We start from the raw sequence: 23512 nt of genomic DNA, 5'->3' as shown, positions 1-23512 counted from the left end.
TTCCTTTTTTAGGCAATTAGGCAGTGATTAATTCACCCTGCCAATTCTAGAATTGTGTAATTTATTACTATTTTAAGAATTAAGTTTGTTTGTTTGTTTGTTTATTGGCTGCCCTGCAAGGCATGCGGGATCCTAGCTCCCTGACCGGGGATTGAACCCACACCCCCTGCAGTGGAAGCGCAGAGTCTCAACCACTGGACCACCAAGGAAGTTCCAAGAATTAAGCGATTTTTATTTATTTCTTTTCTTTTCTTTTTTTTTTTTTTTTTTTTTTTGCGGTACGCGGGCCTCTCACTGTTGTGGCCTCTCCCGTTGCGGAGCACAGGCTCCGGATGCGCAGGCCCAGTGGCCATGGCTTACGGGCCCAGCTGCTCCACGGCATGTGGGATCTTCCCGGACCGGGGCACGAACCCGTGTCGCCTGCATTGGCAGGCAGACTCTCAACCACTGCGCCACCAGGGAAGCCCCGATTTTTAAATTAGTGTGCTAATTTATATATCTTCCAGAGTTTGAGGAAAACAATAGGACCCCAAGTCCTGGTGGTCCTCAGACATAGCTGACTTGTCTGCTTGTGAGTGCTCTTAATGCAATTCATCAGAATGGCACCCACCCGCCCTCAACTCAGAAACAATCAGAAAACAAAATTGCTGTCCCAGGAGACAAGCTTGAATAACATCCCCTCAACATTCTCCAAAAACTGTGCTCTGAGTGCATTTTGAGAAATAGAAAGAGAAATCAGATCCAGCCTCACACGCTACTGACTTGGGTTCTAAAATGATAAAATGAATGAGGATGCAGGGGCTTCTGACACATCTCTCAGTCACGGGCACTGACCTGTCACACATCTGTCAAAATGACAATTAGCCCAGGGACTTAATATCTTTGAGGTAATAGAGAACTCCTCTTTCAGGTGGACTTAAAGAAATGAATGAAGGCTGGTCAGTGGGGTTTTAAACACACACAACTCTGGTTTAAACCTTCTCACTGGAAGATAGATGGATCTCCAGCATCATAAGTTCAGGAAGGAGTATTCATTGGTTATAAGAGCCGATGAGATAGAAAAAAATGATAAAAGATCTCCAGGGGACATCAATCAACTGGCCTGCTCTTTGAAACTCTCTCCCTCTGCATGATCTGGCGACTCATCCACTGCCAGGGTGCTGGTGAAGGCCTGCTTTTTCCACCTTTTCCTCCTCTGCCACTACATCCCTTGCCAACCATTCTAGAAAAGTCCACATCCCAGTTGCTGCTTTTTGGATGTCTGTACTAATAACTTCTACATTGTTGTGTATATTTCCCCCAGTGGCTATGAAAGGTTTCTAACTCTGTACAAGCAAAATGACATAGTTGTGGGAAGGAAATGACTTGTGTTAAAAATGCAATGAGCTACGTGGAGACCCTTCTTTAGGTTTTACTGATTACCTGGTCTGGTCAGACCAGGCCGTAGACTCTGAGACCAAGTAGCAGGGAGAAGCCACTCCATGCAGGGATTGATATATCACAATATCTACACGAATTGTTTAATTCATGACTTTATGAAAAAGAAAATGTATAAATTAGTTGATTGCAATACACTGTGAAATTAGGATTACATATGTTTTATAATGAGGAGGCCTGAAATATATTAACATGAAGTATGGTAAAAACATATTCTCCTCATAAAAGGAACCCTCTTGCACTGTTGGTGGGAATGTAAATGGATACAGCCACTATGGAGAGCAGTATGGAGGTTCCTTAAAAAACTACAAATAGCACTACCATACGACCCAGCAATCCCACTACTGGGCACATACCCTGAGAAAACCATAATTCCAAAAGAGTCATGTACCACAGTGTTCATTGCAGCTCTATTTACAATAGCCAGGACATGGAAGCAACCTGAGTGTCCATCGACAGATGAATGGGTAAAGACGATGTGGCACATATATACAATGGAATATTACTCAGCCATAAAAAGAAATGAAATTGAGTTATTTGTAGTGAGGTGGATGGACCTAGAGGCTGTCATACAGAGTGAAGTAAGTCAGAAAGAGAAAAACAAATACCGTAAGCTAACACATATATATGGAATCTAAAAAATAAAAAAATTTAAAAAAATGTTTCTGAAGAACCTAGGGGCAGGACAAGGATAAAGACACAGATGTAGAGAACGGTCTTGAGGACACGGGGAGGGGGAAGGGTAAGCTGGGATGAAGTGAGAGAGTAACATTGACATATAGACACTACCAAATGTAAAATAGCTAGCTAGTGGGAAGCAGCCACGGAGCACAGGGAGATCAGCTCGGTGCTTTGTGACCACCTAGAGGGGTGGGATAGGGAGGGTGGGAGGGAGACCCAAGAGGGAGGGGATATGGGGATATATGTGTACATATAGCTGATTCACTTTGTTATAAAGCAGAAACTAACACACCATTGTAAAGCAGTTATACTCCAATAAAGACGTTAAAAAAATGTCAACAAAGGAAATAAAAAACCATATTCTCCTCATGAAGAAAAATCCCGATACACCTAAGAAACAGGGGAGTGTTAACTCCTCCACTCCCCACAAAAAATGTTGACAGGAAAATGTCTGGCCAGAGAGGTGAAGCCCAAGAGAGGGTTCAGAGTAGTCAATTTTTTAAAGGAGGGACGTGAACGACCAAGCCTGCTGGAAAGTCCCGTAAGGTGAGCACCAAAAAGTGACAAGTGGATGTGACAAATATCTCCTTGGCGATTCAACCCATTTCAAAGTCACGTCTGAAGCCTGGAGTTAGTTCTGGGCAGGGTTTGGCCCCTGGTCCTCCCAGTGGCTCTGAAGGCATCTGGTATGTCCACAGCACCGAGCAGCTCTGTCAGCGCCAGGCTGGTGGTAGTCTCGTGGGAGCCAGAACGCCACCCAGACGCTCTGTCATCCAAGCGTGCACGCCTGATGTCCATGGGCTTCACTGCTCCATGCTGATCATTTGTCTGAGAACTTCCCTCCGGGCGTCCTGGCTGGGACCTCACTGCCCTTTCCAGCTGGCCCAGTGGACCGGTCCTTTTTGGCGTATCACTGCCCTCCAGGCCAATGTGGAGTCTTCCTATGGCTGTCGTGCTGACAATGATTTTCGTCTGTACATCCCTGTCAGGGGGACAGTTTCCATGGGACTCTCCTTCACTTGGTAAGGAACTAGAAATGGGGGAAGGTGGACTCTGGGCTGAACTGTAGGAGCAGAATCGCCATCAAGGAATTGAGTGCAAGTAGCTTACCTGGGAGGCGACCCCAGGAAACGTGGAGGCTTCATCCCCCCGGGGAACCCGAGGCCAGTGCAGAGGACGTGACTCAGAGATATCCCAGCTGGGGGTGAGAGTTAAGGCGTTCCTGTATCACCTCCTCTCACTCATTGGTGGGGGGCTGCTGGATGAGCGGAGGTTACTTAACCTCTGGTGTTCCTGCCTACTTCCGGGGCGGGCAACACGGACTCTGGCCGCTTAGGCACAAACAGGCGACACCGGCAGGTGGAAATCAGGCTGGTGTGCACTTATGAGCTGCAGCGGAGGAATGTCGGCGGGGCCCTGGCAGCCTCTGTAAGTCCGATGAGCTCTCTTCCTCTCTAGGGAGCCTTGCTTCACTAACTGGGCTGCACTCTGCTTCTGCTTCCTCCTCATCACAGCAACCCAGATTTTGGACCCTCCTTATGTTTCTGGGAACCTCTGAGACCAGCTCCCCATAACCACCCTGGAGGTCCCTGTGGTCAGCCGACACATGATCCACGTGGGTCTGAGCTTTGCTCAGCAGAGTCTTGACATAAGCTCACACGTACTGGTAGAGAAGGAAGGCAGGGAGACGAGTCTGTATACTTGCAAGAGGTTGGACTGAGGTGCATAGTTTCCAGTCCCCAGCCCCCAACGGGGCCTCCTCGGGTGCCGAGCAAGGGGGCCCTTGGGTGGGAGTGTTGCACAAAGATGGCGCCCAAAGTCTTAACGTGAGTCTGTGTTTCCGGTCTCCAGCAGTCAATCAATCAGCCAAGTAACAAATGTTCACTAGGCAACCACTGTTTGCCAAGCAAAGTGGCAGGTGTTGAAGGAAACACAGAGATGCTGGAAGGAGCTCTTGCCTTTGGCAAGTGTACAGTCTAGATGAAGAGACCACATTGATAGCATGTGACTCTAAGGTAGTCTGACTTAATTTTTAGAACAAACATGCCAGAATTTTTACACGGCATTCTCCCTCAGATGTTCCTGTACTAAAGTGTTATCATCTCCTATTACGTCACGTTTATCATTGTCGTTACACAGCTTTGCAGAGCAACATGTTTGTGGTAACTACACGGAGCGGCAGAAATGTGAAAATGACACGACTTTTCTCAGTTGCCACATGACCTGAGGTTATTCTCCTTGATCACCGGACAGTGATGTGCCATTTTCAGTAAATATGCACAGGGCTTGGAGAAGCGTTTTAGAGAAAACGCTAACAGTGCTGAACTAGCAGCAGGGCATGGAGACACATTTATTTCACCATTACTGGATGCTGTAATTTGAACTTGTATAGAACCAGGGATTTTTAACTTCAAAAAGCCTAATTTAGGATGATTCTTTCTTTACATGGAGGAGAGCTGATTTCTGCAGATACAAAGTACTACTGTGAGCCCAGGAATTGATATGTATTTTAACCTCACACAACCCTATAGATCAATTTCGTTTTCCTTCATTTGCCAGATGAGGAAACTGTGGCCCAGAGAGCTGAGACGACTGAGCTCCATCACACCTGGAAGTCAAGGTAGGTGTGAATGCTGCCTCTTGGGACTCCAAGGTCAGAATCATATACCTGCTGTCTCAGCCCAGTGAGAAGTCTCTCCCAGCAAGGGCTGCAATTAACAGGAGTCTTGTCTCTTCCTTGAGGTCTAAAAAGAGACCGTTGCCAAAAGCCCTGCTGGATTTTGTTTCCAGGAAAACCAAGGTGGACGCCTGCCAGGGGCTGCCACAAGTTAGCTGGCGCTGCCGAGACACAGAGGTTCGAGTGACGTTATCTTTGAGAGTAACAATCAAATCTGTGCTATCAACCTGGATTCAAAAACCCAAATCTAATTCTTGGGGTGAGAGATACAGAGCAAGGGAGAGGGCAAGAAATGTTCTAATAAAAGAAGCGGTGCTGTGTGAATTCCATTTCTTAGAAAGAATCTTAAGAAGTTCTTTCTTTTGTCTGCATTGTCATCAACTCTCTGCCTGCTGTGCTGGCTTTCTTTCCACTACCCCTTCCCCTCAATGTGCATCGAAACTTCTTTCTCGTCTTTTGTTCAGTTTAGCGGGGAAGATCTTTGGAGCACAAGGAATGGGCACCTTTCGCAAAGCTCAGATCTCAAATAATTTTTCACCTCCCTGTAATTGAAATCACACGATCTGGATTTGCTTCCCTTTGGCCTGCTCTTCTCTTGTTCTCTGGGATCACAGATGGAGTGGGGTGAGGGTGCTATTGACTCCCCACGGCTTGTCATCTGACAGACGGACACACCAGCCAGGAAGGGGTCTGACTCTTAGATGAATTCTTTTATCCTCAAAGGGGCTTCCTGCAAAGGAAACCATTAGTGTTTTGCTATTGGGTTTCTACTCCCCATGGTGTCTAAGAAATCATTCATTTAATTTTGTGACATTTTGAGTGGATTTGGAGAGCTAAGCCCATTTGAAAAGGCCTGTTCCTGTCTAGGAGGACAGAGGAAATGCAAATAAATTCCAAATGGTCAAAGCCCCAGCAGCCTGAGTGTGGGCCGGCCTGCATCTCCCTTCAGCCTGGGTTACATGTCTGAATAGCTGGTGATGCATTACCCAGCCTCTTCCCTGGCCACGGCCAGGAACTGACCCCAGAACATGAGAAAACTGGCCTGAAGTTCAACAGCAGAGAGCTTAAGAAATCTTACGTCGTAAAGAGAATGACACTGCACGTGTTCCTTCCTAATTCTCATCTGGTGGATGAAGGCGAGGCTGGGTGTCAAGGTGGAGAGTACGTGCTCTGTCCCACTCCAGCCATGTCACCTGCGTAAGGTCACAGTAATGTTTTTAAAAGATGTAGCAGGGCTTCCCTGGTGGCGCAGTGGTTGAGAGTCCGCCTGCCGACGCAGGGGACGCGGGTTCGTGCCCCGGTCCGGGAAGATCCCACGTGCCGCGGAGTGGCTGGGCCCGTGAGCCATGGCCGCTGAGCCTGCGCGTCCGGAGCCTGTGCTCCGCAACGGGAGAGGCCACAGCAGTGAGAGGCCCGCGTACCGCAAAAAAAAAAAAAAGATGTAGCAGTTACCTGCCCTGTGGGGCTGTTCTGAGACCAGAGGTGAGATCGTTTGTGTAAAATATTTAACATAGTACCAGTACACAGTAAAATCGTAGTAAATGTCAGGTGTCACTACTACTGTTTTCAATATTGCTTTTACATTCACGGTAGTTTTCCACGGTGATTTGTCATGTGCCCTGTTGGTTACCAGACCAGCATTGTCCAATCAAAATATAATGCAAACCGCATATGTAACTTTAAGTTCTCTAGTAACCACATTTAAAACGTAAAAGTAAAATTAATTTTAATGATATGTTTAACCCCCCAAGTAAAGACTACTATCATTTCAACATGAAATCAGTATAAAAATCATTGAGATATTTTACATTCTTTTCTCCATCCTAAGTCTTTGGAAGCTGTGTGTACTTCCATGCATAGATCATCTCAATTCAGATGAGCCCCATTTCAAGTCCTCAACAGCCACATAGAGCTAGTGGCTCCTTCCATAGAATGGAGAGGAGGTAGGTTCTATAATCTATAACACAGAGACGATACACTCCTTGACATTTGGGGGGGAAAAGGTGTAAAACCATTAAAGGCAATTCTTTGGGGATGTCATTTTTTTAGGTCAAGCTTTTGTTTCTTTTTGAGTCAATGTTGATGATTTGTATTTTTCTAGATCCTAGTCTGTTTATTCCATTGAGGTTTTTAAGTTAAGTACTGTTTAACCCACTGTTAACTTTTGATCTAAAAAAACACCCATGCTGGTGGTTATATCTTACAGTCCAGTCCTAATTTCATGTCACAAAGAGATGTCACTCCTGTTTTACCCTCACAAGGTACACAGTTACTGAAGAGAATAGGCACAAGTCTCTTTTTTTTTTTTTTTTTTTTTTTGTGGTACGCGGGCCTCTCACTGTTGTGGCCTCTCCCGTTGCGGAGCACAGGCTCCGGACGCGCAGGCTCAGCGGCCATGGCTCACGGGCTTAGTTGCTCCGCGGCACGTGGGATCTTCCCGGACCGGGGCACGAACCCGCGTCCCCTGCATCGGCAGGCGGATTCTCAACCACTGCGCCACCAGGGAAGCCCACAAGTCTCTTTTTTGAGAAATCTTAGTGAATTCCCATTTAACACAGACTGGGAAGTGTTCTTTGTGTTTAGAGCCAGGAGGTCATGATGGTTAGAGCAGATCTGGAAGCAGAGCTGAAACAGAAGCCACATGACCATGAGCTGAGGGGTCAAGGGAGTCAAGGATGTAGAGATACAGAGTATTCAGAAAAGAGGTCCAAATAAGGGGTGAGGAAGGGGTGGTGCCCAAGATTAAGAAAATGACCAGCTATGTGGTGGGCAGGCTGACACCCACGCCAGATCCTTGCCTACGCAAACCTATCCTCTCAGAGAGAAACCTCCGCACCCCTGGACCCAGGAGATCTCCCCAGATACAAGCTCAGGTGGCAGCTTGTGCTTCTGTTTTATAGTTCTTTTAATGTTCGTCATTATATACTCATTTTGTATGTATTATATATCATCTGTCTCGTTCACTAGACCCTAAGCTCCGTGAAGGGGGGGGTGGGGTCATGTCTGCCTTGTTTTCCAGTAAGTTTTCTTGCATCTGTCATAGTGGATGACACCTAGTAGGCTCTCGGTCAATATTTCTTAAGTGAAAGAAAATGAAAAATGTACTTCAGCTTTGCTTTTGTGTTAGATGGGAGATAATTGTAGGGTGTGAGGAAATTACCATCAGTGAGAAGAGGTTGAAGCTATGAGAGAGTGTAATTATAGCAACATCCTTCACAAAATGGGATTAAATGGGACTAAGAAGAAACATAAAAGGACAGTTATTGAGAAGGAGGAAGAAGAGGGACACCCATCTTTTGAAGAGGATTAAAAGATTGCCGTAAGTATTTGTAAGTGAGAAATAGAAATTTGGAGCCACTGTCTCTCAGTAACTCTTGTCTTGATGAAATGGGATGAAGGGTGGTTGAGGGGATTAGTGAGATCAGTTGCTGAAGAGAAAGGGGACGGGAAAAGAAATGCAGAAGGACAGGTAAATAAGCCAGTGATGGACCTTGGGTTTCAGCAGAAGGTGGAGAGCATAGATGGGGCTGTTTCCAGCCCCTCAGTAGCCCAGCTGGAACAGCAGGTGGATTAAGAAAATCTCCTTGGAAGATTTCAGATGGTTGGGTATAGAGTGGAAGACCAGGGGATCAAAGATGTTGAGGAGCTGGTGAGAGGACTCAGGGCACTAGCCCTGGGGTGTGGACTGAACAGGTGAGAAATTATGACCAAGAGGCTGTAATTATGGGAAGCATCGAGGAACAGTAGGCTGTGAGTCAGAGACATGGAGATTGGAGTTGAAACTTTCACAGGTGGAGTTGTTCCCAGTGACGGCATGGACCCTGGAGAGAGCAGGGGAGTAGGTAGCTGAAGCCAATAGAAGTGAGGCTGGAGTTTTGGATGGTTATTATCCTGACTGTTGGTATCCCTGGCATCCTTTTGGACCATGTGTTGTCAGAGAGGAAGACTCAGGTTTCACATCTTGAAGACCAGGGAATGGGTAAGTTGATAGGTGACAGAAGCAAGGGAAGGTGGAGCTGGAGGGTCACCTGTGAACCAGATTTTGTCCTTTGTCCCTCTTGCTGTCTGTCAGTTTCCCATCAGTGACTCCCAGACCACAAACCTTATGTGTGAGGCCTGGGAAGCTTCATGAAAGTCTGCAGTGAAATTGATGCCTATCCTTCAGTTACCCGCTCACAGTTGGGAAAGTAAAAGAAATTTGCAAGCTTAGCAAACTTTCAAACTTACCTGAGGATGATAAAAATCTTAAGGGAAAAACTATTTGGGATGTAGGCCAGAATATCTTCAGATTAATCAGATGTTCACCAGAGACCTGGACAGCCTGTCAGCCAGTGACTGAGATATATGAAAGATCCCATAGTAAGTTTGGAGCAGAGCTGAGGCAACTGACAGACACAGTCTGCTTTCTCGGAAGCATCTGGTTTTTAGGGCTGCAGGCCTGTCTCTCCAGGGAATGTATGATTCTGCTGACTGATGCATACAAGAAAAAGGAGCGATCCACTGAAGCCTGGCACGTGGTCTGCCGCTGTAATTACTTGGCAAGTCCGTTAGCGCTCTGGCCCTAGTTTCTTCATCTGGAAAATGAAGCTGGTGGTCAAGCTGGGTGTTTTCAAACAATGTTCCAGTTAGAAAACCTGGGGGATGTCCCAGCACACCTCATGGCTCTTGTTCTCATCTCCTTGGCTTTCAGATTCTTGATCTCATGGTCCCAGCTTTAATTACCTGTCTTTGGTGACTTATCTGAACCTCCCCTTTGGCTTTTTGGATCTCGTCTCACTACTCAGCTCTTACCTATACTCATGCTTCCGGCGTGAGGATCCCTACCAGCTTCCAGAAATTGAGTCCCTCTTCTTTTTCCAGGGGGACCTTAGGTACCCAATGACCAGAACACCTGTGAGTCCGTGCAGTGGTACCCTGCTGAGAACTGGGCATTGTACCTTCCACATCCGGTCCTCACCTCCCTGCTAGGTGTCTACATCCAGGACCACACGAGGCTACATCCCTGTGTTCATGAGGGGAGTTGAGCTCAGCCTTCTCCTACTCTGCCATCTTGATTCCACGTCCCCAAATCCATGCTTTCAAAGGGCGCCTCCCTCACCTTTGTCAGAACCAGTCATCCGCCCTGTGGGAGACTTTGTGTCTTGTCATTGATCCTCTCCTTCTCTGTACGACTTTGAAGCATTCACTGTTTGCTAGCATCTCTCCTTTTGAGGCAAAGAGAGAAGATGCAGTAGGTCCACAAACTTGCAACCAGAAGATGCATAAGTTCTGGGGGTCCAAAGCACAGCATCGTGTGATTATAGTCACCAGTACTGTATCGCATACTTCAAAGCTGCTAAGAGACTAGGTCTTAAATGTTCTCACCACAAAAATGAAATGGTACTTATGGGACACCATAGAGGTTTTTTTATTTGTTTGTTTTTTTGCCGTACGCGGGCCTCTCACCGCTGTGGCCTCTCCCCTTGCGGAGCACGGGCTCCGGACGCGCAGGTTCAGCGGCCACGGCTCACGGGCCCAGCCGCTCCGCGGCATGTGGGATCCTCCCAGACCGGGGCGCGAACCCGCGTCCCCTGCGTCGGCAGGCGGACTCTCAACCACTGCGCCACCGGGGAAGCCCCCAAGGGAAGCCCCCAAGGGAAGCCCCCACCCACCATAGAGGTTTTAACTAATGGTATGGTGATAACCATGTTGCAGTATATAAATGGATCAAATCAATACATTGTACACCTACCACTTATACAATGTTATATCAATCATATCTCAGTAAAAAATAAAAATATTTGTTGGCCAGTGTTTAACCGAAAAACCCAAACCAACTTTTTGGCCAACCCCATAATAAAATAGAAAATAATTTATATAGGACAGGAATAGCCGGGACTTGTGATTGTGTTAGACTGTTTCTCTACCTTGACTGCAGGTTTTTCTGGCACATCCAGGATGATGCTTGTTTGGTCCAATACGTTCACCATGTTTGCACTGTGGTTGGCACACAGCTGTGGAAAGAGGATGTCATGTATTATTTCTAGGTCAGTTAAAAAAAAAAATGGAATTCAATAGATTCACTTGTCTCTTTGGTAGTAAGCCACCAGGTAGTTTGGCAGTTTGAAAAGAAGGTCTCAACTTTTGATTCACGCTGTCAATTTTGATAGTTTTATACTCTATATGATCCTCACTTCTTTTTCACTTAGTTGAAGTCAGTCCTGATGGAAGAACTAAATCTATACATGTAAAAATATATATAATATATGTAATAAATACATATAATAATATATGATATAATAATCATATATATTTTATATTCCTTATATTTATAAATATAAATGTAATATTTATAAAGAAATATTTGTTATATTTAAATTATAATAATATTTATTTATATAAATAAAATATATACAAATATATTTTAATAGTTAAGGTAATAGAGCTTATGAATATCTAATCAGGATGAAGAGGATCTGAACTTTTTAGGCAGATGATTGAGCTCTGACCCTGTGTCAGGCACTGTGCTAGATGCTTTGACTATATCACTTATTTAATAATTTCAGCAATCCCATGAAGGAGTATTACTCACTATTTTAATATAAGATAACTGAGTCTCAGGGATTTGAAGTAACTTGCCAAAGTCTCTACAGCTAGTAGGAGATGGATCCAGAATTTGAATCTGGTCAGGTTGAAAAGCTTCTACTCCTTCCACGACACTATCCACAGGGAGACAACCCAGTTACTTGCTGTCACCCAGGAAGGTGACTCACGCTCAGACAGTCTTCCAGGCAGAATGACCTTTGCACTCTGTCATTCAGAAGAAGTCCCTGAGTTGGCGATTTTGGCTTGGAACTTTCCTAGGGTTCCCAGAAATATTCTGATATGGGGAAGCACAGTCAACGGCACCTTCAGCTGTGGGCCTGGGGACTGAAACGTTACCATTTGTCCTGTTCCTCTCTCAGGAGAAACTTTAGGTTGGAGGGTCAGGTGGTCCTGGGACTGAATGGACAACTCATATGTGTATATTGGTTCAGGTCCCCAGAAGAGGCAGCTGTAGTTGCATAGCATGTGTCCTCCCATCCTTTACCTTGGGCGGAGTGTCTTTCCATGAAATCGTATCTGAGGATATCAGCTGTGATGGTTCAAGGAAGTGTACAGTTTGCCAGTAAGTTGACGTAAGCAAGATGTTAGGAGATGGTCTGAAAGGGTCAGGGTGGGGAGAAGGTTCTAACATTCCTTCTGGCACACTGATTCAAGTTTCTTGCCATTTGATGAGCTGTAACAGGCTGACTGTCTGAAAGCTGAAGTCTGGTCTTCTGTACTGAAGTAGCTGGAACTTGAGGAGGTCCCAACCTTCTCAGATGTCCCCAGTCAGGAGGAAAGGACCAGCTGTTTCTAAACTGGATTTTTTTTTTTTTTTTTTTGTTTTGCGGTACGCGGGCCTCTCACTGCTGTGGCCTCTCCCGTTGCGGAGCACAGGCTCTGGACGCGCAGGCCTAGCAGCCATGGCTCACGGGCCTAGTTGCTCCGCGGCACGTGGGATCTTCCCGGACCGGGGCACGAACCCGCGTCCCCTGCATCGGCAGGCGGATTCTCAACCACTGCGCCACCAGGGAAGCCCTGGATATTTTAACATTAAGTAAAATGTACAAGAGTTCTCGTGAGTATTATACCATCCAAGCAGGCGTTGGTAGCAGACCTTCCATATCATTCAGGAAGTAAAAGGTTCTCAAATAACTTATTTGTTTGAAATACACCGAGTGATGGTCCCAAGAGTTAGTTTTGTGTAACACTATCTACGTTACTTCTGCTGTGCAATGAAAAGAATTCTATGATCAAAAAATGGGAGGACGTGAAACCTACTGTATTCTACTCCTTTTGAAGATTGAGTGACATTATAAATTCTGCAGTAAAGTTTGTTTATGTTTTCAAACCTGTTTGACCAAGGAATCCCATTGTATCTATCAGCATCCCTTAAAACCTATATTCTCCGGCACCCTTTTTGGGAAAGGCTGGGAGATGAGCAAGTCATAGGACAGAGCCTGGAACCAGAAGCCCTAGTGGTCCCCAAACCAGGTGGGCCCAAGACATACCAAAAAACCAGAACTTGGCAATCACACAGGTGGTTTGATTCACAAACTCAGCTGGGTCGTTCTGAGCCCTGTTGGTGTGCCGGCCACACGGATTATATTAATCAGATGACTGCCAAGTATGTGCATCCTTTTAACTCCTTAGGGTTTTAATGGTGGAGATGGAATAAGTCCTTTGATTTTTGGTACCTAAACTTCACCCTCTATGAAACAGGACCCATTTTCGTGCTCCTCAGAGATAGAGTAAAAATGAGGTGAAAGGTGCTCTGAAATCTCCAGTCCATGGGGCATTATCTTGGCGCTGAGTACAACTCTTAGAGGTAATGACTGCTATTAGTATCACAAAGGAGGTGAAGCACATTTAATACAAAGGAAAGTGAAGCTATTTTGAACAAAGATCACAGAGGGTGCATGTTGTTATGTGAATTTAGCTTGAAGTTAGAGTGAGGAGAATGGAGAAAGTAAAAAAATTCTACCAGTGGGCTGAGAAACTCCGTGCCTGTGCTCATGTTGTATATGAAAATGCAGGATAATAAGAATTTAGTTAATGAGCAATCAAAATGCCTCTCCATTTGCAGTACTGAGTATTTAAGAAAATAAACAGATATTGGTGACTTGGTTTAGTTATCCCCGCATCCCAACTCAGAGAAGCCCTTTTCCATTTGAGGGGTTTAGTGTTGCGTTTGTTTAGTCCACCTTTTTGTACACATTGTACATGGATTGATTTTTATATCTAGCCTACTGTACAATGGGAATTTATGTTCAGAGATGCACAAGATCTTAAATCCATCAAAAATATTCGAGCTCCATGGTACTTTGCTTACACCCAGGAGACAGACAAGCACTTATTTTTACGCATTGTGTGTAATTACACCCTGCCCCATTCCAAAGGATTTATAGGAGTTTATAAAGAGACATATAATAAAAAATATTTAAAATAAATTTAAATTCAGGTACATAGAAAATAGGGTAGAAAAAATAAGACCCGGCCATAAATAATGTTAATAAAAGCAAGTTCAATGCAACTCACTACAGTTTTATTTAAAACCTAAAGAGGATTTCATAGAGTTTGACAAGCTGAATCTGAAAGACACTTGGAAAGTAAAAAGGGCCACAAATGGCCAAAGCAAAGTTTCTGAAGAACCTCGGGAGGGGAGTTTTGTCCTCTGGGATACAAGGTATTGGAAGCCAGAGCACCTCGGGCGGCGTGGTATTGGTGCAGGATTCAGAAGCCGACTTCACCGAGTCAACAGATTGACTCACATGTGCCTGGACAACTGACCTGTGACACAGCTGGCCTTACAAAATGGTGGGCCTAGGTGAGCTGTTTAATAAAGGACGGGGGCAGAGCTGGTTATCCATCTGTAAAAAACATAAAATAGAATCAGCTCTCTATCTTACACCATGCCTCCAAATCAATTCCAGGGTGAACGTTGACTTAAAGATGATGGCAGGAACTGGATAATGCTTAGGAAAAAAGATAAGGAGAATATCTATGGTATCAGCATAGGCAGTGCACCTCAGACAAAGATAGAAAAAAGGAAAAAAATATTAATGCAACTGTATTAAATTACAAACTTTTGTGTAAAAATTTTTTAAAAAGGAAGAAAGGAAGGATAGAAGAGTCATGCTACAGATTAGGAGCCTTGTGGTACAGTGGATGGCACCCAGCTCATGGAACCACACACTTCCTATCCCTTGTACGAATCATTTATCTACATATGTTGCTTAGTGGAATCCAATTAACCTTCAAATATGACATCCGTGGTCTCAGTTTGGAGTTATTGTACCCATCTACCAAAGAAGCTTTATGAGAACATCTGTTTTAGCTCCGGAGTCATCCTGCACAAATAGAAATCATGCCTCAATCCACTTGAAAATCATTATATCAGTAAGATCAAAATAATCCGTAGCATATTCTGATTTACCAAGATAATGTTCTGACCAACACCAACTAGAACATTGATCTAATACTTGTTTTTCAATATCAACATACATTGGAAATACCTGACCACCAATACATACTGGAAATAAGTGTGGATTTTGGTGTCAAAGGACTTGAGGTTGAACCCTGACACTGTCACTCAATAGGCTGGTGACTTTCTGAAGTAATTTAACATCTCTTAGATTAATTCCCTTAGTTTCAAAAGTTTTCAATACTTTAACATTAGCACAACCATGTTATAGAAACATGATGTAACGTGTTAAAAAAAGAAGAGGGCTTCCAAGTCAAATACCAGAGATACAGTAGGTTAAAGGGAATGAAAAATAAAATTGGATATTATTCCTTCATGTTATTGATTTTTTATTTCTCAAAATATGGTATATTTTACAAGGATGAAAAACAGCATGGAAATATGACCTGAACACGAATCAACTGAACAAAATACAACAGAAGGTTTTGCTGTTGACTGACTTAATACAGGCTATATTTTTGTGTTCTGTCAGCAGAATGACCAGGTGCTAAAAGATCTCCATTACTTGTATTTCTACTTTCTTCAATTGTATTTCTGTATAAACTGAGGATATGCAAGAATTCCTGATCTGATTGAAGGGTCTAATAGACCAGAGTTTTCAGTTTGCTGAAAGAGAATGTCTGGCTCTTTCCTAATTTACGGATCCTTTGGTTATGCTATTACCGTGTGGTTTTTAAACTGTATTTTAAAATAGCGGTGTATTTTGTAAGACCCCAGTCTAACACTCTTTGGGGCAGTTAAAGATATTAGCTAATAAATTTGAGTTAATTTTTCAGAAAGTGAGTATAGGATGAATTCTAGCACTAAAAGCCTTTCCCCAAGGTTGACACAGAGACGGGAATGACACGGTGACCTACCTGGTCTCCCGCACCTGGGCCCGGGCTGTTGATGCTTAGCACCGGAGAGCCCAGCGCCTGCAGCAGCTAATAAACACTTAGCGTAAAACCCAGGTGGAATAAAGCTATTTCTGTTTCCCATCAGCACATCCTCAGAGCAGAAATTATAAATGAAACCTGAATCTGGAAATCCTCACTAATGGGAATCCCACTTTTGGCTGAGCCTTGATTTTTCATGAGCAAACGTATGGGAATCCCCTTCCTGTCTCCTCTCTCCTCCGCCTCGTCTCCAACTTTGCCTAGTCAGCGCTTTGGTGATAATCCACCCTCTCTATTGCTTTTATTTATTTATTTATTTATTTATTTATTTATCTTTTGGGCCACACCACACGGCACACAGGATCTTAGATCTCCGACCAGGGATCGAACCTGTGCCCCTTGCCGTGGAAACGCAGATTCTTAACCACTGGACCGCCAGGGAAGTCCCTCTATTGCTTTTATTTGTAGGATGTCTCGCTTCAAACTGCCCATAAGTTACAATAGAAAAGATAAGAATAGTGATTAGTAATGGTTATATACCAATATATAGATATATATATTTAATATAAAATTTAATACAAATATTCTCCTTTAATCCCCAGAACAATCCCCGAAATAGTTACTATTAGTCTTATTTTACAGATGAACACATGTGAGGTTTGGAGATGTTCAATAATTAGTTGGCCAAGGTCGCGCAGTTAGTTAATTACTAACTTGGGAATCAGACTCAGGCCCTTCTGTTTCCAGAGTCCCAGTTCTTGAGATGCTGCACTAAGTGGGCGGGGCAAGTGGGAGCCCCCGTGGGGAGGAGGAGACCCGCCCATGGGTGTGTGAGCATGTGTGAAAGTTGGCGGTGAAGGTCTCCTGCATTTCTAATCTTGCACTTATACCTCTCTGTTAGTTCCCCCTCCTCAGGAGCTTGCATACACTTGGGGTGTCAACAGACTGGGGTGAGCATTCAGAGTGAGTGCTTTCGACTGTATGTCCTATGACCAGCCTTTTCAACAATAGGGATAATTCTGAGAGAACCTGGTGTGGCCTTCCTTATAACTGTCTTTTAAAAGTAAAAACCAAACAAACAAAAAAGCCCTTCTTTGGTTAAAGAACCAAGAATCAACATTACCCAGTATTGCTAATTTCAGTAGATAGCCCCCAACTTGGAACCACGTTACCACTCAACACTTATATTATTAGTTTGGGTGTTTAAAATTCAGAACACATTTTCAGAAATAGTATTATAAATGGCAATTTGGTCTCCAGGCTACCTTATAAAAACCTATTTAACACACAACATTGATGACATATTTTGTATTTCTAATAAAAATAATAGACAATACTGCTATTGCAATGCTAGCAATTAAAGTTAAGTAATAATGGTGAGCTCATTAACTTTTACGTAATTTACATGACTTATACAGGAAATCCAGTGTAGCCTAAGAGCCAAGAGCTAGCTCTGGGATTAGAACGTCTGGTCCAAATATTAGCTTTATGGACTAAGAGTGACCATGGGACAAGGTACCATTCACTGAGCCTCCATTTACTTAACTGTAAAATGGGGGTAAAAACACTTCATAAGTTAGATGTGAGGATTAAATGAGATAATGTATTTAAAGCACTAGTGTTCTGGGGTCTAACACAAAGTTCCGAGGGTATCATAGCTGTGGTGGATATGATTGATACGTGTTGATCGTCAAGCCCTTCCCACTGGACAGAAATGTACCAAGGATTCTGCTTGTAATTTAAACCTATAGCGCAGTGGGGAAATGTAGTACTTGAGGGTCTCCGAGATGAAAAACTTTGCTCCAAGTCACATAGAAATGTGTCGACTTGACAGGGCCACAGGGTGCCCAGATTTTTGGCTAAACATTATTTCGGGTGTGTCTGTGAGGGTGTTTCTGGATGAGATTAATATTTGAATTAGTCAACTGAATACAGCAGATAGCCCTCCCCAGTGGGTAGATGCGTGAGCCTCATCTAATCTGTTGAAGGCCTGAATTGAACAAAAAGGCTGAGTGGAAGAGAATTTTCTCTCTCTCTGCCTGACTTTCTTTGAGTTGGGACATTGGTCTTACCCTGTCTTGAGACTCAGACTCATATGAAACTTACACCATCGGCTCTCCTGGTTCTCAGGACTGGACTCAGACTGGAACTGCAGGATTGGCGTCTTCCATGATCATGTGAGCCAATTTCTTGATTGTAATAACCTTTCTCTTTTTCCTCTCTCTTTCTATGTCTCTATCTCATTACAACTCTTCCTGTGCCCACTATAAATACTTCGGCCACACTGGCCTTCTCAGCGTCTCAAACATGCCAAGGTCATCTTAACCAAGGAACCCTGACACTGGTGTTTTCCAGTGCCCGGAATTCTCATGACTCTTCTCGTTCAGCGGCTTCTTCTTCTTATTCTGATATTGGCTTAGATGTAGTCTTTGTTATTTATAGCACGATGGAATCGTAAATTCCTGTTTTATTCAATGTGCTATAATCAATAACTAGTGTTATTCACTGTGCTGCTCCAGGTGTTCCTGACTCGGCCATTCGGGTTGCTTCCCATCTGTGCCCTTCCTGTGCCCTTTTGAGATGTCTCTGTTGTTCTTTGAGTACTTTACTATGTTCTGGTACAAAAAGATGTTTCAGGCTCATTGTATACTTTCTCTGGAATCAGCCATTTCTTCAAGGAGTTTTGATTCCTTTTAGTAGAGAATGGTATTCAGTCACCAAGATACGGGTTCTAGATGTGCTCATTGTTACTGGGGTGTCATTGTTTTTAAGGTCTTCTCTGTAGACAGACTAGAAGACACTCTATTTGTTCTGTTTCTCTGGAGAACCTAACACAGTCACATAAATGGAAGAAGAGGGCCTAGAATCCAGGTCTGGAGGTTTGAAAGCTGAGACTCCTCTGAGGTCTGATGGTGACTCCCTTTGGGTCCACGATTTGGACTCCACAGTTCTTACTCTGTACAGGGCTGCACTGCCCAGGGAAGGGCTGGGGGCAATCAGGGTTATCTGAGCCAGGATGGGGGAGGAGAAGTAGTGGGGAAGAACTTTCCAAGCTGCGGAGTTGTGTAAGCCAAGACAGAAATGAATCCCCAACTCTTATCAATTTTGCTTAATTTAACTTTGCAGTTCTGCCAAGGCTTACACTGGCTTACATCTTTTAACTTACTCCAAAACCTGATACTAGAAGCCAAGAGTCTTCCCAAGGACATGACCCTGAGGGCTTCCGGCACCACACCTGGTGCACAGTAGGTGTACGATAAACCTTGTTAACTGTGGATAAGCTCTCATAGCACTTACGTCATTTCAATGACTTTAACTTCCTTGGGAATGGGTGATGAAGCCTTTGATTTCTAGAGGCTCCATGGAGCAGAGTGCCCCATGCTCACCTCTGAACTTCCAAGTGACTCCCTGTGTGAGGGAGCAGGGCAAAGACATAGGTTTGCTAACTACAGGTGCCAAGAGAGAAATTCAAAATGCAGTGCCCCCACCAGAACCTGAACCCACAACTTTACAATTTTCCTGACCGGAAGAATTCTCTCTCCTGCTCCACTAATTTGGCTCCAGGCTTCTCCATTTCAGAAATTGATTCTTGCCAGATGGTGGTTCATTATCTTCAATGCAATGATTATGTTTATTTATTTAAATGTCCTTGGAGCTTCAAATCATAAACTTGGTTTTGCTCATCTTCCTTTGACTCAGAGTAAATGCTTTAGAATATAATATTTCCCATTTAAGTTTAACAGAAAGAACCTCACTGCATTGAAACACTGGCAGAATTAAAAATCCAGATGTATAAATAAAATCCACTTAAAAATTAAATATATATGGATTAAGAGAAATAAAGCTATCATAGAAAATCTAGAAAACAGAAAACAGTGAAAGGCAGACAAACTTTCTTCAGTAGTGCTAACTGATAAAACCACCCCTACCACCATTCTGGAGTAACCCTCTTTGGTATTTTCACTATTTGTTTTTGTTTGTTTGGTCAGTAGAGTTTCTTTTTCCTTGGCAATTTTACAATAAATAAAGTAAAAGAGATTTTGTTCAAAATGCCTGGTTCAAAGCAGAAGTGTAAGTGATTCCTTCTACTTTGTTAGAGCTCCCTTCCTGCCTTTCCGAGTGCTGCGGGCACAGAGAGTGACCCTGGAGACAGAGACAGTGCCAACTGCAGTTCTCCATCATGACCAGCACTGCGTTTCCTGGTTAGGAAAACCCTGGAAAATCCAGGATGCTGAAAATACCCAACTCAGGCTTTCTCCTCTGGAATTTATTGAAAAGGTGACAACATTATCTACTCAGGACCCAGCTGCCCTGTCCTTTTTTCTCTTCCACATGCTTTTTCTCTGTACAGAACTTCTGACACTGAAGCAGACATTTGTACATGAAAATATACACAGAAAGCTGAAAGAGACTGGAATCTCCCTCCTTATCTACCTCCATGTGGCTGTTGACAACAGAGATATATAACTTCTGGGGTACATCCAACACATGAGCGATTGGGACATCCATATATCACCCATTTCTTTCTTTCAAGAATAGTTTCCTAATTTTTGCAATCACTTGACAGGTCTATATTTCACTGCTTTATCTGCTTTCTCCCCATCACTGATTGCTGATATAAATGTGGGTAGCAAAGAATCATTCTTAAGACTTTTCCCTGAGCTTTAGAGTTGCTACCAACTGCGTTGACACAAAAACTACAAATAAAAATAGGCTCCACAATGAGTGAAGTCAACTGGGAGCTTTTATTTAGAACCCAATGAATTGGTGTCTAGAAATAGGTTTTCCATCTGCGTGCAGCCTCTTGGCAAAACATGTGCATTTTCACTAACCTATGTGCTAAATTACTGAGCTTTACTGCATTTTAAATTATTTCATATCCAACTCATAGTTGCAGAGATATGTGGCATTCATCCAAAGATTTTTTTGGCTTCAGTTTTACTCTTCTATGGATTAGGACAGAAGCAGACTTAAAGCAGAGTGTTACTGGTCAGAATCTACCCCCTACACAGGCCAACTGCAAATATAATAGTTCAGTGTTTGGCACTTACCTAAGTGAAATTGCCAAAAAAAAAAAAAAAAAAAAATGTTTAAGACAAATCTTTACCTGCATTAATGAACGAGTCCTGGGAGAAGGAAATAATGTAAAACTTAACATATGCCAACAGTTGTTGTGAATGTAAAGAGTCATTCCAGCTTGATTAAAGTCATCACATTTTGTTCCCCCATTCTACCATACATTCTAAGTAGAACAATGCCCTGGAAGTGACTTATAGTAGAGGGACCAACTTGAAAACAAAACTAATTATCTAGATAAATACCGTGGATTAAAGAAATTGAGCCACTATACACATATTCCAGTGACTGTACCAATTCCTTCACTTCTCATTTGAATAAGTTTGAGTCATACAGAAAAAATATGCTTGTTACGTTATGATAATTAAATCTACTCCCAAGGATGAAGGTCTATTACCATTGATTGTGTTCTCAAAACTGGATCTATCTGTGGGTTAGAAATAGGTCTATTAAAAACAAACTCATCTAGCCATTGACTGTCTTGATTACTGCCTGTAGGTGTATGATGACCTACACCCATGTCGAGCCAATTTGGAAATGCCCAGGCCCCTCTGGAGGGGGTGAAGGCAGGGCCTGCCATGGTTCCATTTCCATTGAGACAGACGGCCACCAACGAGTGAGACTCTTAGGAAGCCCATGTACTCAAGATGGTCCAAGAAGAAGTCATCATTGTTCGAAGGGAGGGCTACCTCAAAGTCTTCTGTCTGTCACTTATATGTGTCTGCCGAGTAGGAAGAGAAGACTGCAATTAAAATTAAAAGTGCTGCTGTTATTTATTGCAACTGTGCTTTAAAGAAAAGAATTCATAAGAAAGAAAAAGATTGCAAATAAATACACCAAGAAGTAAAAAGAAAAAAAAAAATTTAAAGGGCTGCTTCACTAAATGGCTGAAACTGCTCAATAGTAGAGTGAGGGGTAGCAAAAAATAGAGAAACGCTATTTTCATCGTTATTTGGATCAAACCATGTGTATAGCTATCTAATGAAACAACTCAGCAGACCTGGTCCTTCAACATTTAAAACACTTATTCATGGAGTCTTCAGATCAATACTTTCATAGTACTTATCTAGAGAATATAAATTATCACCAGAGTTTTCATTTAACAAGGGCAGTGCAGTGGTTAAGAGCTCAGGCTTTGAGATGAGGCTGCTGTGGGTTTGAACCCCAGCCCCACCCTTCACTGGATATATGACCTCAGGCTGGCCATTCACCCTCTCTGAGACCCAGTTTCCTAGTCTTACCAGAAAGAATGTTGGTGAAAAACATAGTACATTATCTAATCACAGTTGAATTTCTGGATTGCTCAACACAAGTCAGGAATGAAATCGTCCTCCACTTTTCTAGTCAAGTTGCCAACTACCAAAGAAAACTCTTATGTATTCAGAAACTACTTCTATTACAGCTCTTCAGATAAAAATTGGCCTGGGAAAAAATAAAAATAAATATTGACCCTTCAAAGCAGTGTCCTGTGGTTCTTTGCTTGTCACTTATCATCCTGTTGCTCCTCTGGGGACAGCAGTTGTGGTTTGAAGCAACGATGGTTCCTATTAGATCCAATTTAACTTAATCCTATATTCCCTGAATCTTGTTAGGAAATTCTTATTCTTTTTCTTCGACAAGCTGCATGATCCTTCTCTCTTTGATATCTTCTGTACTCTGTGTATTTACCATTCAACTCCTTTCATCTTTTTCTAGTTATCACAGGGCCAAACTATCACCCACACGTTGGAAATGTTCTTGATTGAAAAGAGAGAGTAAATCCTTCACTTCTTTTATCCCTTCTTTCCTGGAAACCCTGCTCTGGTCTCCCTGCCTCCAATCTTGCAGTCCTTCAAACTAGAGCAGGAATCATTTTTCTAGAGACAAAACATTATGACCTCCCTTTTCACCCTTCCACCTTTAAATAGTTCATTGGTTCTCCATGTCCTTCAAGATGAAGGTCAAGCATCTTTGCGTGGCTTACACGACCCTTTACAATCTAGCTCTTGCCTGCTCCTTAATTTGCTTTCTCCATCCCTTGCCTCCTGCAGACACTTCACCTGGCCACACTCCCTCTTGCTTTGGTGTCTTTGCCCACACTGATTCCATGCCCTGGCCTCCAGGGCTCCCCCCTTCTTCCTGCCTCTGCTCCTCATTCAGGAGTCAACATAGGGCCCACCTTCCCCAGAAAGTCTTCCCTGACCCAGTCTACCCCCTACCAACCAGTCAGGTGCCCCGGATATAGGATCTGAAGAAGGGTTTATGATGGAGAAGAAAGGGGATAAAGCAAGTGAAAATGCGCAATGCACAGTGAGCTTTCAATAAATGTTAATTCTTTTCCAGTGATGAAGAACAACTCTGACCATTATCTAGCCTGCTCCTGGGTTGCCTTTCAGAGTTTCTTCAAAAAATTATACCTTCTTTCTTGAACCTAGCACTTTCCCAACCCTTGTTGCAAAAACATATTGAGCATCTTGTCAGCTGTATAAATTATTATCCAACTGAAATTTATTTTCCAAAACATTCTTATCAGCCCCTTATTCTGGGATAAATGTGGCCTTATCTATCTCCTTAATAGATAGGGTTCTAAGGATCTTTTTAAAGGTCTCTTCCAGCTCTAACATTCTTTGATCATAAGATTTATTTTGGTAAAACTCCTTAACGCAGATGAAGTCAAATTTCTGGAACCCGATTATACAATTTAAAGATTATCTGGGGCCTCAGTTCCTCTTCCTCATC

The 23512-nt window shown here is 43.3% G+C and overlaps 1 protein-coding gene across 25 annotated transcripts in view; it reads left to right on the top strand.

Annotated features, from left to right (window-relative positions):
- Positions 1-23512, top strand: part of C9H7orf25 (chromosome 9 C7orf25 homolog) — a 422474-nt gene that overhangs the window by 106235 nt on the left and 292727 nt on the right. For 22 of the 25 annotated variants that reach the window (XR_010842310.1, XR_010842303.1, XR_010842314.1 and 19 more), the window contains one exon: positions 4678-4738. The exons of 1 other annotated variant lie outside the window; for it this stretch is intronic. The gene's annotated coding sequence lies outside the window, so the exon portion shown is untranslated. Of the gene's footprint in view, positions 1-4677; positions 4739-19815; positions 19992-21292; positions 21539-23512 lie in introns of those variants that run through there. 2 more of the 25 variants (XR_010842323.1, XR_010842324.1) reach the window with 2 other exon arrangements.

This window comes from Kogia breviceps, chromosome 9 (assembly GCF_026419965.1).
Source record: "Kogia breviceps isolate mKogBre1 chromosome 9, mKogBre1 haplotype 1, whole genome shotgun sequence".
Classification (NCBI taxonomy): domain Eukaryota; kingdom Metazoa; phylum Chordata; class Mammalia; order Artiodactyla; family Physeteridae; genus Kogia; species Kogia breviceps.
The sequence above is the reverse complement of the archived record's forward strand: the minus strand, read 5'-3'. Positions and strand labels throughout refer to the sequence as shown.